Raw genomic sequence first — 14,002 nt, forward strand, 5'->3', positions numbered from 1 at the left:
GGTGGTTCCATCAACCTTGCCATTGTGCGCAACACTGATAGCATCCATTAGACGAATGCTTAAATGTTATACCTCCGTTCCACAGAGATTTTTTCTCATCGGTCATTCGTCGGAAGCAAAGTTTTTGCTTTGTTTTGTGTGTGTGTGTGTGTGTTTTTTTTTTTATGCTTTATGGCCGGAGTGTATCGGATCGCAGTCTGATGCATCCGATTTGTGTTGGTCAACGAGATCAGGTCAGTGTCAGACCCGTCGGGCGTGATCCAATGAGGCGAGATCGTCGGACACTGTCGGATGATGGAAAAAAAAAACTCGATCAGAGCTTAGTTCGCCAGCCATCGGACGTCATTTCCAGTCGCAAGTCCAGTCAGTGTCGAATAAGTGTCGCGTCGCTCCGATAAGTGTCAAGTCAATCTGATGTGTGTTAGACTGGTGTTGTGCGACTGTCGGGTGTGTCCAGCCGACGTCCTATGACAGTCTGTTGAGTATACCCAGGGAGGTGAGATCACCTCCCTGGTATACCCGACGATTAAAAGTCATCGGACGGGTTTAATGAGCCCTGGTTCTAGGGATCTTCTGTCGTTGGTATCATCCTCGGTGAGCATTGGGGCGAGTCTCTGGAGGTTGTCAGATCAGATTTCATCGGAACTCATCGGAGAGCGCCAAAATTTTTACATTTGGGGGATCAGATGAAAGGGACTGTACAGTACTGGTTTAGGTGGGGATTCATGTTTTGAACATTCCTAAGTGAGATAATGAGAAATTTCTCATGAAATATGAAAGAAAATGTAATTCTAAGAAGGATTCAACGTTTGTTTGATGAAAATTGGTTTTCAAATGGCTGAGATATCCCCCCCCCCAAAAAAAAAAGTGACAATAATAAATGCGTCAGGCCACGCCTTTTATTAGGATCTCTTTGTTTCACCTTTTTTTTTTTTTGATATCTCAGCCATTTCAAAACCGATTTTCATCAATAAACTTTTGATACCCCATAGAATTGCATGCTCTTTGACATCTAGAGTGGTTTCTGAATATCTCACAAAACGTTAAAAGCTAAATCCTCACCTCGACCAAAACTGTACACACCCTTGAAAATCCGATGGTCAGTGGAACGTGGGCTATTAAATATAGGCGTTCGCAATACTCCAGAGAATACACAGTCAGTGTGAAGAAAGAGCGAAACTTTGGTGCATAACGAAAAAGATTATACAAGGAAGGAATTCATCGTATGATAAACTCATCAGCTGATGCGTGTAATTGTGTTCTATATGAATACCCTAAAGAGAAGAAAAAGAAAATGAAGAAGATGAGGACGAAGAAGAAGAAGGAAAATAAAGCTTCACGTACTGCCCAGTGCTGCTGACGACTGTTGACGACGTTTATAGGGAACTAGATGATGGAGAGTTGATTACTCGCGTAACTGTTAAAAAAAAAAGTAAAAACCTCGTATATTACCTGCAGCTTCAACTACGAGGCATCAGGGTTTTTTTTTTTTCTTTTTACAAAGCAACGTCCTTCATTATCATATAATAGTTCTTTGTAAACTTCGGGATATTTAGAGACCAGTATAATAATAGTATTATGTAAATGTTTGGTGGGTTTGAAAGCCTTACGAAGCCTTACGAGCACACCAAGCCATATTTCACGCAATGATAATGATAATTATTCGATTAAATCAATAAAATCAGAGGAGCTTGCCCAGTGTCACAGTGAGAGAAAGTTAATCACAAAAATCTGATTATAAGCTTATTTCATAGAACGATGATGTGTAATCGTGCGTCACAAAACCAACAAAAATTCGCCCGCCTTAATTTTGAGTTGTTCATATTTTCTCAAAAAGTAATATTCTTCTTCTACACTATATTCCTAAGTTTGGGATCATAAACCGAATGGAAAATTGTGTTTTAGCAGTGTTTTCCAGAACTCCTTTATTTTTCTTTTTCTTTTTAGAATATGTGTGATAGGTATACGTAGTGTAGAGGCCCCTTTTCACTTCGGAAAAAAAAAAATCCTTCACACACTCTTAATTTTTAACTCTAATAACAGTTGAAAGGGGTTACAGCTCGTTATTCCGAAGGTTCGTTATTCCGAAGGCTCTTCAGTCCGACGATTCCTTATTCCGAAGGTTCGTTTTTCCGAATTTCATTTTCGGATGAACAAATCTTCGGAATAACGAACCTTCGAAATAACGCCACAAAGAGATGTTCGGATTAACGAACCCTTTTTCATTTTCGGATTAACGAACCTTCGGAATATCGAACCTTCGGAATAACGAACAGCACCCATTGGAAGGATGATGCTATACTGCTTTGAAAGTTGGTATTATTCATGGATGAAATGCCTTGATAAAGAATTCTTAAATTCGGCTTAATCCGATGATCCCTTCATTAATAAGTTATGGTGTATATCCGGTTTTTCAGTGTCCCATTGATTGCACAGCCAGCGAGGCTTAATTGGTAGCGCTTGAATTCAACCCTATAATATACTTTCATTTGGCTTTGCAATGGAGTCTCTTTTCTCAACACACACTTTTTCAGAGTGTGTGATTTCTTTCCAGTATTTAGGTGAGAAGAGTTTATTTAACTTGCGTTACAGGCCTACATACTTTTAAAGCTTAGAGTCTGCCCTTTCAATTCAATCATTTCAATTCAATTCAATTCAATTCAATTCAATTCAATTCAATTCAATTCAATTCAATTCAATTCAATAGTTTATGAAATTTATCATTTTATTTCCATCATATAAAAAGATACAAAGAGGTACACGTGTCACTTCGACTTTCATCTAGTTGGGAGGGACAGATCATTGAGTACAATATAAAATATATGCACGAATGACTTTTTTATAGCGAAAAAGGGAACAATGCACATTTTACCATTAACAAAAAAAGAAGAAGTAATCATAACGATGCAGGAAACGAGTGTTCACTAGAAAGGTAAGCTTGTAGGACGAGGAACACTAAAAACAAAAACAAAAACAAACAAACAAACAAACAAACAACAACACCAATATGTTAAATTCATGTATGTGCCATTGTACATTTGATCAATGATGATGCAGCTGGTAATACAAACATGCGATCAACAGTACTTGTTTACTCTTTTAAAACATGCCCTAAAATAAAAATCCTCAGTGTCTGGCGACTTTTTTTTTTCTTTTTTTTTTTTGCTTTTGTGATACTGCAGGGTCACACCATGATTGTGCTATTAGATACAGTCAAACCTGCTTTAGAGGTCACAACTATAGAATAAAGGGACGCTTGCTGTATACGCCCAACAGAATAATTTCCCCGAGAGAAAAGCAACATTAACGAACATGTCTATCACGTAGCGGCCATCTGTGTATAACGGCCACTTTTTTTTTCGTCCCTCTCTACTAGCCGCTCTAGAAAGGTTTAACTCTATCTATTTACTATGGGTAACATTTAATGAGGTGATGGTGACATCGCGGTGACATCATTCTATTCTGGCTTTCTAACTGTTTGTGTACGTGCGCGCGCACACACACACACACGCACGTTCATCATAAACAATATGAAAATCATTTGGTAGGATATCTAGCAATTAGTGCGATCTCCTTTTCCTAATCAAACGTTACCATTGTGATGTTAGTATGTATATCAGTAATTTCAATTCAGCTTTTTTTTCATTGTGCCATGTGCACCTGTACAAAACACAGTAAAGATCAACGAGAATTTAACAATGATACGACAGCATCCGTGATAACTAAACTTGTGACAGATATGAGCTTTTCGTTTTGAGTTCTCGTCAAAAAAAGAAAACATAGGCCTATAGGCCTATAAGAAAGCAGCAAGACAATTTCAAAGGGAGACGTATGAGGCAACAACGTCATTCTGTACCTCATCTACTTTGCATAATTATGGTTCACAATAATGTCGCTGTTCCGTGAAACCCTTTGAAACTTGTGGAGGTCCCAAAACTTTCTTCTTCTTTTTTTTTTTTCGTTCAACTGTTTTGTCCGATTTTAATGAAACTTTCAACCTTCTGTTTGCTTTGCTCTATTCTATCTATCAAACACCAACGTGAACATGGAACAAACCTTGTGCATGATTAAAAGTCTGCTTTCACTATAACCAAAAGTACTTTAATGTAATTGCCTAAGATCGCTTGGAACTGTGCACAATATTGCGTGTGTTTATGATATAGTCAGTCATGCAATCCAATACGATGGAGGGAGTGAAGGGGTGGGGGAGAAGGAATAGTCGTTGTTAACAAGATGCACCATCTGTCAGAGCTTTGTTTCAGTCTTCAAGAGCCTGGTTTTTGTTTTGTGCTTGTTTATCTTTTTCTAGCTTGCACTGTTTCCTTTTCTACCTTCATAACGTACCCATTCGCAGCAAGCAACAGTGTTTGCACCCTATAATAGGTCCTACTTTGAAATCAAACGAAGAGTCCATTCCACTGTTCCAGGGGACCACAATAATGAGGAATAAAACGCTTTTATCGCAAGATGGCGCTCTTCAAAATCGAGAGCAATAATTGTTGACTCGACATTCTGTTGTCAGCTGCTGCATGCTGACGGTATGACCACATACACCACGTACCGTACCGCAGCATACAAACACCCGTGTAAAATCGTTGTACGAACATACCATTGTGTGGCGACCAGTTGTAGTCCCTGAATATAAACTGCATGACTGTGTAGCTAATTTTCTTTCACCATCTGCCTCCAGTTTACTTCACGTATCGACTGAAGTGGCACGAACAGCTAGCCAGCCAGGAGTGGTATGATTGGCGTTTTAGCTTTGCAACCGATGCTGGTTGTGAGAACGGAAGGTATAATTTACTAGTATGTATTTAACGTTAGGCCTAGATACAGTAACACTGACTGTTACTAACACTGACAGTGCAGTGACCAGTGTATTGATGTGATGTAGACTCTTGACTCTAGCTGTTATATGCTATGCAGAGACTAAATTTCATAATAAGAGCGTAGAATCTAATGCATTGAATGAATGTGTTTCACGTCAGAACTCCAGTAAACAACACGTACCAAGAGCTGAGTAGGGCCTAATAAGCTAAACTTTACATAGGGTACACGTTGTACGTGATCAATATAAAGGGGCTCTAACGTTAGACTTGTGGTCTTGTAATGTTAGAAGTTAGGCCTACTTCTAACATGTCTAATGAAGTTCTATAATGATCTTGTCTCGTATGTATGGCCATGGTACATGTATGTATGGTTGGACTTGACAAAAAGATCGGTCTGTATCTGGTCGTCGGGGAAATGTTCCGCGGAGACTGCGTCTGGCTTCACGGATCCCCTCGGAGGAGAGCGATAATGTTAAAAAAATAAAAGACTCCTCCGGACAGACGGATCTTTCTGTCTATGGTCGGACCTAAAATAAATGTTACTCATCGACTTTATTTGTAACCACTATTTCACCGAAAATATTCGTCAGATTTAATGTACCTCAATTTCGTCTCACTTTGGGAGAAAATACCGCAGATCCTTACCCCATGCTCAGATTGTTGCTCCGTATCCTACGCACGTAAATCTCGGTGATAAACACATGGGAGGTTTTTTTCATGTGCCCGCGGTAGCTCATTTTTTAAACCGACCGCCCATTTTCCCATTGAAAAGCATGTAAATCCATTGACCGACAAGTATGTCTAATTCCGCGAAAAACTTCTTATCTATAATAATGACATTGGCTGGGTCAGTTACTGACCCAGCCAATGTCATTATTATAAATGAGAAGTTTTTCGTGGAATTAGACATACTTGTTGGTCAAGTAAATCCAGTGAATGGGCAAATACGTGTTAACAATAATTACCTGTATTACTAATGAGGATTTTCTTCAATTCTTTTTCCTCCTGTTTCCTCAGGTTATTTACCTGTAGACCCCTAATCTTTCTGGATTTGTATGAAATATCATGTTCGAATGTTCCTGTGCTGTGTATTGTGCCCCGTCCCACGCGTATTTTTTATTTCATATGCGAGAAAGCAATTTCGTGAGGGTGGTTGATCTAAAGATAGGTGGTCGATGAGTAGTAGACTTACTAATGTACTACCGGTTTGTTCCTAACAAAAATTCTGTGGTTGCCTTCCCAACGCTGTTCAAAGGCAATGTAACGTTATTAAACAATAGACCTAATATAATTTCTATATTACACTGTATATATCTATGGTTAGACTAGGACCTACCATATAGAGTCTACTGAGCTGAGTTTAGTGGAACATGACCATGATGACATGTCGGGCAAGTCACGTGATTGAATTACTTAAAGAAATTATGCGAGAGTAGGGCCCTACGTTAGACTCCTAACATTTACTGGCCTATTTAAACATCGGATTTGTGTTTTCATCCCAAATTCCATGGACTGTTGGATGATGGCTGTGTTAATTAATTTAGTATTAGTACTGTATATACGCCAAATATTTCGTGAGGTTTTTATTTTCGCGAATTTCGCGAGTCAGCTGTAATTCGCGAAATTAAAGACACGCGAAAATATTGACTCTGATCCCGATATGAATGGGATGTACGCATGGTTCTGCGTTCAGTAAAGGACACCATGGTCGCGAATTTAACCACTCGCGAAATCGTCGGGAAGTCTCGATTCGCGAAAATTTAGATTCGCGAAATATATGGCGTATACAGTATATGGGTAGACCTCTAATGCTATTTGGATGCACCTTTGCACCTGCCTGAAGCTCATCACTCTCTTAAAAGTAATATCTTAAAACTACTGATAAATCGTCCTCTTGTTTGGTGGCCTCTTGCTGATGTCTAGTTAACTGTTACTAAAACTGTCAGTCATACGGTCAGCCCCTTATCATTTTCTTGTTCGTAGGTCTCTTGTTAACTGTACAGTCGGGGGTGTAGTAATACATCAGCCCCTCACTGAACTGTGAGGGGCTGGCCGTATTACCGACTGACACCTAGGGGCTGACCGTATTACCATCTGTACAGTTGACAAGAGGCCACCGAACAAGAGGCAGGTTTATTGGTCTGATCCATAGACAGATCAAGGTTCTAGACCCTAGTGTCACAGTAAGACCCTATTTTGATCTGCATCAGGATCACTCATATGTTTTACATGTATATCAGTGTATTCACAGAATGTAAACTCCCAGCCCGGTCTGTTAGAAACATGTTGCTGAAGTAATTGGCATATATCCATACCACAGACCCCATATTGCCATTATCCCAATGAGGTTTTACTTTTACAAACATGGAGCTCATTCCAATATCATGTGACCTAGACATTTGTATTTAGGTATTGTCTATACATGTACGTGTACATGTTACAATGAATGAATAATTTTGTTGGTGTCCGTTCATATTCTTCATCTCCTTCATTTCACCCTACAGTTAACGGACCACAAACTGTGTATACTAATCAGTGGTAGACTGTACACTTTCTACAATGTACTTAATTCTCAACCTATATCCATTATCTGATAATTGACAAAGCAGATCATATCATTTTGTCTTTGTTTACATTCATCTTGCCCCAATGTCTATTGTTTTTATGAATCGTAAAATGAATACCATCAAGCACCAGCTTTCTATGGTTAATGATGGTAGCTGTAGAAACAAAAATGTACTTGTAAAATTTCTGTTCTGTGCTCTTGAGCAGTTTGGAAGTACATCATAAAAAGTCTTTTAGTAAGACCAAGGATGATACACATTGCTTGGGATACCTTATTGCAGCTGTTTTGAGGAGGATTGCAGAGATTTTGAAGATTTTTGTCAGTTCTGAAAAAGGCTCTCTGAGCATGCATGGAGGGTTATATCACTAGTCAGTGGTCCCATACCATGAGGATTTATGTTGTGATGCCTCATGGTCCATAACTTTTCACAAAGGCAGACATGTCAAAGATAAGGTTATCTCGGTCGTAGAATTGAAAAAAGAAAAAAAAATTGAGGAAATGTAGAGCCTCTAGAGGACATTGAATTTAAGAGTTTAGTTAGAGAGTGTTTTTGAATTATTATTCACTTGCTGAAATACTGTCTATGATAGTTTAATTTCTGACATTCCAACTGCTCGTTGGGAAAGATATTGACAGCCTACAGCTATCAGAAAACAGTAAGAAATCACCCAAAGAAGAAGAAGTATAAAACCTTATCAGTCATTTTCTTTTTTTCCTTTTTATAGCCACATACATGTACACACAGCTTCCATGGGGATGCTGTGGGGGTCACATCCTCATTTATTGTAATTAATGTTCTGTCCAACTACTGTACATGTACCTCCTGTATTGAAGCAAACCAAAACCCAAATATGAATGTGGATTGAGTAAAAGCAGTAATATTAGTAGAACAATTCAGTGAAAGTTTGAGGAAGATCAGACAATGTAAAAAGTATTGAATTTTTTAAGTTTCAGTAATGCCATAGCTTGTTAAGGAGACTACTACAGTTCATGACTTGATTACCTGGTATGGACAACAGTTACCATAGAAAATATCAAGACAATTCAATATATCTTCACTTTTTTAGCATAATGAAAGAGCACTTGACTTCGTTTGTACCTCTTTCAGAAATCTGTCACCCATAACATAATATGTTAGTGACAAATTAATGGAATGTGTACCTTTCGTGAAAAATGAAATTTTGCGGAATTAGGTGATCCGAGTATCCTCTCGGATCACCTTCTGTATCTGTACTGATTCTTTGTTCTTCTTTTTATTTTCCTTTATTTCTAACCAAAATTTGTGCAGCGGTTAGCTCAGAAAGTGCATTGCCTTTCAATGTCAAACTTATACCATATATGTATCATGTCCCAAAGACGGCAGATCAAGTAAAATCATAGTGATCAGTCGACCGTGACGTCACTATGACGTCATTATATGAAAACACATTTTCATTCATATCTCATTAATGGAATGGAATTTTGCAATGAAATTTATGTCACATATAATTCAAATTATGCGCATTCTACTCATGTTCTCAAAAATCATATTTTCTCTTAAAACGTGCGCGTACGCGCGCGTTGAAATATTTGTATGCTCAAATCGAGCTCAAATTTTTTTTGCACACGTTTCAGATCATTTGGAGCATTTTTTGAAAAATTGAAAAAATTGGACGGACGCGTACGCACGCGCACATATTCGCACACACAGCTCATATGCAATGGAAATTTCCCGTTTTTTTACATTCATCGGATGCCTGAAATGTCAAGGAATATTTCTACCATGTTTCAAGTCAATCCGACTCAATATGACGTCATACGGGCCCGTCAAAGTTGAAATTCTGCGCGCGCGTCAATGGCGATATACAGTGCAACGATGCCAAAAAAACGCCAATTTTAAATCCGATTTTACTCGTCAGGATGGACGGTGACCCCCCATTTTCTTTACAGATTCTGAAAGCTGATGAGTTGGATATGTTATTTCATGGGTTGGCGATGCTGGCAAAATGATTAAAAGATATCAAATTTCTTAATAAAGTAAAAAAAGTAAATTTTCAAAATGACGTCATCAAATTTCAAGTTCACTCGAACGTATCTCACTTATCCTTGGCCAATTTCCACCCAAATTTCAGTATGTTGTAGCTTATTAAATGATCTTTCATTAATATAATTACAACATTTTGATTGGAGGACGGCATCACCTCGTAAAAATGGATTGAAAGTAATATTGTCAAATTTGACCAGTTTACGTGTTATCTCTATGGGAGAGCAGTTTTTCTGGCATTGAAAATTGACATGACTCTCTTTTTCGAGCACTAGCTCACTTATGCTTCGGTGAATTTCTCCCAGATTTTAGTATGTTGTAGATGAGACTTTGGGCTATTGTAAGTGTGCCCTCCATTTTTTCATACGATGTCGGCATCACGTCGAAAAACTTGGTTGAAATTGGCACGAGGTTTCGATGCAGCGTCATTTTGCTTAATACACAGGGCCTATGGAGAATGAAATAGGTCATTGCGTAGCGCATCCGACTCGTAATCCTAAGGTCCCTGGTTCGAGGCTCACCCCTGCCAATATTTTTTTAAAATTTTTTTAAACACTTTTTTTCTTCTTTTTCTTTAGTTAATCTTAATCTCCCTTTCCTTACTTTATCTTTTTCTGATTTTTTTATGCTTCTCCTTCAAATTTCTATAAAATAACATAATTTTTTCTTTATTTTTCTTTCTTTCTACTACTTTCTGTGCAATAGATGAACAACAACAATTGCTATCAATCCCATATTTTGCACATGTTTAGTACATGTCAAGTACATTATTTCATGAAATAACAACTACTTGATCGGACACCATCTTGGGTATGTAAATTAGGGTCAAAGGTCATAAATGTTTCATCCTGTATCTTGGTGAATACATGTCCTATCTTTCCCATATTTTGCACACGCAAAGACCATGTTACAAGAATCATTTCATAAAATAATCACTTTTTGCTTACACGCCATCTTGGGTGTGCAAAGTGAGGTCAAAGGTATATACTTCATTCTGTATTTCCGTTAGTGTATACGGAATTCGGTACCAAAGATGGCAGGTCTCACTCCCTTTTCTAAATGAGAATCCAAACATCACACGGCCAATGTCCCGTCAACACAGATGAAACCTGTATGGTCATGAATATTTGGATCAGGACTCAAATCATTGATTTTCGAAGAGATCGGATCACCTAATTTGTCAGTCTTGACAAATTCCGGGTCTAGTTCTCACTATATTTCCTTTGTATTGTTGTCTGTAATGATGTCATGAGCTGCAATCTTCTTATCCAGTTTTGAAGGCACCAAAACTGTGAAAATTTGTAAAGTTTTAAATTGATTGTCCACTTTTCCCTCAAACTTATTTTCCTCACTCTGATACATAATGTGTTCTACTAATATTGCTGCTTTCACTCAATCCACGTTCATATTTGGGCTCTGGTTTCCTTTAACATGCCAGGTAGACAACTGAGTCATGTTCCCATCCCTTGTTGACTAAATCCCATGGGTGAAACAAATTTGGCCTGGGCTTGGTCTATCTTGATTTCCGCTCCTCCTCTTGTAACTGGATGAAGTTGTCAGATGTGCTTACTGATACATAAAGTGGCAGGAATTATGGAAAGTTTGATTTGTTCTGTTCTAAACCGCTTGGTCGACTACCAAGGGGAAGATTGGAGTTCAAAGCTTGAACCCCTCCGTCTTCCACCTCTGATGATTGATTAAAGATGATTGATCCAGATATGGAGCCCGTTTCATAAACTTGTCATCAGTGACAAGTTGTCATAGATGTGACAAGCTACTGAAATCCTTGCATCTGATTGGCTGAGAGCAAATTTGTCATAGAAATGTGGCAGTTGTCACTGATGACAAGCTTTATGAAACGGGCCCCAGATGTGCTAAGGACTCCTAAAAATACACCCATTATGTGTTAAAGGTATGGTACTGTTTACCATCCGGAGCAGTGATTCAAAAAATGTTCAAGATATCATATTTCGATGCATGGATATGGGTAGGTCCGTTGTATCACATATTCTTACCATGTAAAAATTTTGGAACAAAGCCTAAGATATAAGGAGATATCACTATATTTCTCACTAAACCATAACTGTAGACGGTTTAGTCTTGAAACATTTTTATTGTAACTATTATTCACATTTTGTATATTTGACAATCAATACTTAACATTAATTCTACTGATTCAAATTTTCACATTGGTTGTTAACTATCCCTAACTCACATTTTAGAATTATTTTTAAGCACTAAATCTGGGTTTTGTGAATAAAAACAAACTTTTATGATACACATGGACATACAAATTGATTGAATTTGCTCAGGACCACTGCTGTGATTTACTGTCAATATCTTACTGTCAGTATCTTACTTATTACGTTTGCCAATGAAAACAACACTATGCAGGAAATGCATGTGATACCAAAATTTTACCCTGGAGGTATTTCAGTGATTAAAAGTGAATGCAAAAAACAAACCAAACAAACAAACCAAAAACAGTGCTTTATTCAACTTTATTCAGTAATTGAAGCTTGCATGGAAGATCTGTCTATTTACATCTGATAAAGTGTTTGTGGCAAGTTCTGTTGTACGTAGTGGACACCGTTTGGTCTAGCCAGGGGGGTTAGACGGATTAAAGGTTTAATGCAAGTATCTTGCTGTGATTAAGGGGATCAAAGTTTCGGTTCAGATTTGCTGTCGGCCGGAATTCTGTAATACCATTGGCAATAGGTTTGTGTACCATTTGAAGTTTTTACATACGTACAGTAGTAGAAAATCTGACAATGGTTTTGAAAAGCACTGGAATGAAGGTTTGAGAAATAGGAGAGGAGTTAAATTAAAGTCTCAATTTTACTATCGAGCTTGAATTGCCTTCTCCGTCTTCTTCTTCTTCTTAGTGTCACAGTAAAATTAGGCTTTTCTGGCAAGATGAAAGATACTGTATATTTTGAATCAGACACTCATTGCATTTTTCCTAGTTTAATGATGGCTTTAGGTTTTAGTTGAGCAGTACCTTTCTTTGAATACCATGAGCTGTTCATATTGCACCATAGCATTGGTTAACTTCGTGGTTTTAATTGATCGTCTCGATCACTTGCATGATGTGTACTGTATGCAAGCAATATGCTGTAGGGATGAGGTCTACCATGGACCTACAACGAAAGGTCCATGGGTCTTAGACCCCGTTTACACTGCCTGACCACTTTTAGGCCGGCCCAAATTGCGGTACTCGGTGGCGTTTACACCAAGAATTTGGGCCGGCCTATATATAAATATTCTGACAGTAGCGGCACTCTGCATGTGAACAATGATTTCATTGGATCGTGCCCGTGGGAAATGTGTATTGTGTACATATGCAATTCTGTGAACTGAATACCTGGGGATGTCATGACTATTTTGTCCGACACAGAGCATGGATTTTGGGATAATTCAAATCACAAATAACGTCACATCACCGCCACTACCCAACAAAAATCAGTTTCACAGTTTCTCACCATCCTTACCTACGCACAAATTTTCTGGAGTGAGGAAAAAAAAAATGACAGAGATGAAACATTGTGAGACATTGCAGGACAGAATTCTCCGCTCCTTCAAGACAAGACAAGACAAGACAGCATGCACGATATAAGCACTCATAACATTACGCAATTACGTCACGATCGCTGCGGAAAGGAAGCGGGACTCGCATTTGGTACCGCATTTGGGCCAACGTGCGTTTACACCGACTTTTAGGCCGGCCCTGGGCTGGCCCTGGGCCGGCCCAAAAGTCGGTGTAAACGGGCTCTTAGAGTCTAGGGACATATACATATGTGATAAAGTACTACCAGTTTCATAGTAAACCTGATGTACATTTGTACATAAGGCACTTTTGCGATATGTATTGTGACACACCTTTTGTGCTGGATGCTGTAGATTTGTTTTTGTTTTTTTGCTTTGTTTTTTCATTTCCTTGTCATCTTACCCTTCTTTTGGGAGATCAAGTTTATTTGTTTGAATGTTTTCAGTATTGTACTGAATTAGAATACATACGGTAGGGGCCTACATGTAGTAGGCCATGATATCAACATCCCATCCATTATAGACGACACCCAATGAAATTCTAAATAATACACCCACACACACACACACACAACACCATTAGTCATGGCTAGAGTGTGTAAACTCCCTGCCCAGCGTGACTTGACACTCCCATGCCTCTTTTATTTGTAATTTATTGTAGTTCAAGGTTTACTTCTTTGTTTTTTCATTGCTGAAACAAACTACTAAAATTGACATGTTTTAATAGTTATTCACTATACATTGATACCAAATTGTGTATGTGTAGATGGTAATCATGATATCAGCTAACCATCTCTTCTTTTTTTTTTTGCGGGGGGGGGGGGGGGGGGCTAAGAATCATATTTAACTTGTCTGACTCGTGTATGGTCATAACTAGGGCAAGTTCTAAAGTCACAGTCACTTTTCACTTTTGGTGACTAACATGTGACGCGTTGCAAATCCATAGCACTCTTATATTGTTAGATTATGATTCATTGTATTCTGTAATTGTATGTTTGAATTCCCTCTGTGACAGGGCTGCCAACTCTCACGCATTGA

At 38.3% G+C, this 14,002-nt stretch overlaps 1 protein-coding gene across 2 annotated transcripts in view; it reads left to right on the top strand.

Moving 5' to 3' along the window:
• Positions 1-4,624: 4,624 nt before the first annotated feature.
• Positions 4,625-14,002, top strand: part of LOC140245075 (E3 ubiquitin-protein ligase NRDP1-like) — a 32,552-nt gene continuing 23,174 nt past the window's right edge. Inside the window, exon 1 of one of the 2 annotated variants that reach the window (XM_072324673.1) lies at positions 4,625-4,806. The gene's annotated coding sequence lies outside the window, so the exon portion shown is untranslated. The remainder of the gene's footprint in view (positions 4,807-14,002) is intronic. The other variant, XM_072324672.1, reaches the window with a different exon arrangement.

Source organism: Diadema setosum, chromosome 22 (genome assembly GCF_964275005.1).
Source record: "Diadema setosum chromosome 22, eeDiaSeto1, whole genome shotgun sequence".
Lineage (NCBI taxonomy): Eukaryota > Metazoa > Echinodermata > Echinoidea > Diadematoida > Diadematidae > Diadema > Diadema setosum.